Genomic DNA, 1,175 nt, shown 5'->3' with positions numbered 1-1,175 from the left:
TATTATCAAGATCTAATCTTCAAGCCTATTGGTGGTGAAACTTGCCTTTAATCCCAGCACTTGGGAGGCAGAGGCAGGTGGATCTCCAAGTTCTAGGTCAGCCTGATCTACAATGTGAATTCCAGGACAGCCAGGACTCCACAGAGAAATGCTGTCTAAAGAACAAAAAACAAACCAAAACAAAAGAGATATGATGTTCAAAACAAATCTCTAGAAATCTACTTCTATTCAGATTTTGAATGCATTCATAAATTAAGCCATTGATTAGGACAAAGTTTCCAGGATCTAATGAACATTGGAAATGACCTCAGGTGCATCCAAGAGCTGGTTCAGAAGTTTGCTTACTTCTACCAAATCTCACAATCATACTTCTACCAATATCTGACAATCTAATCAAGTTAACCACGAATAACCATTGCATTACATCTATATGGCTATTTTCCCTCCCTGATTAGTCAAACTTTCCTATTCCATTGAATTATGATTCATTACATTAAATAATTCATTTATATCTAGGAAGATAAAGGGGGAGATGAAGGCAGTGGTCCTGACATTGAAAGACCTTCGACCTAGGAAGGGAGACCCTCACTCAAGTCTCGGGATAATAGCGGAACCCCAAGAACTCATGAGAGACCAAGCTTGATGCAAACTACATGAGGATTTATTCAGGGGAAAGCCAGAGCTCTGGGGATGACTCATATCCCACTCAGGGGTAGAGGAGTCAACCCCGAGGGGAAAGGGGACCCAGTTTTTATAGGCCCTCAGTGGGGAAAGGAGAAGGGGGGAGTAGGGGATTTCCAGATCTAAACAATGTAAAATGATTGATTTCTCAAGAAATTAATATGGGAGGGAAACAAGGAAAGAGTCTAATGCAGGTGGAGTAACTGGATTGGCCCCAGCTGTGGTTGCTGGGGAGATTTTCTGACTATCTTAGCAACCAATATCACAAACACCTGACAGTGAGGTGCAGCAGTGGGCACACACCTGGGTTCAAGGAACAGTCAGAACATTGGCAGATACATGGGTTCAAGGAGAGGCCAGAGCATTGTGCATCTCTTTTTCTAAATCAGTGAAGCTGAAAGAAAGATGAAATTTCAAGACCTGTAAGTCATATAAAGTACTCAGAAATTACTGGTTGTTTGTGAGCCTAGAGGCTGCCTGGGGCTGAGAAAAAA

Source organism: Mus caroli, chromosome 9 (genome assembly GCF_900094665.2).
Source record: "Mus caroli chromosome 9, CAROLI_EIJ_v1.1, whole genome shotgun sequence".
NCBI classification, from domain to species: Eukaryota; Metazoa; Chordata; class Mammalia; order Rodentia; family Muridae; genus Mus; species Mus caroli.
This window is presented reverse-complemented; position numbering follows the sequence as displayed.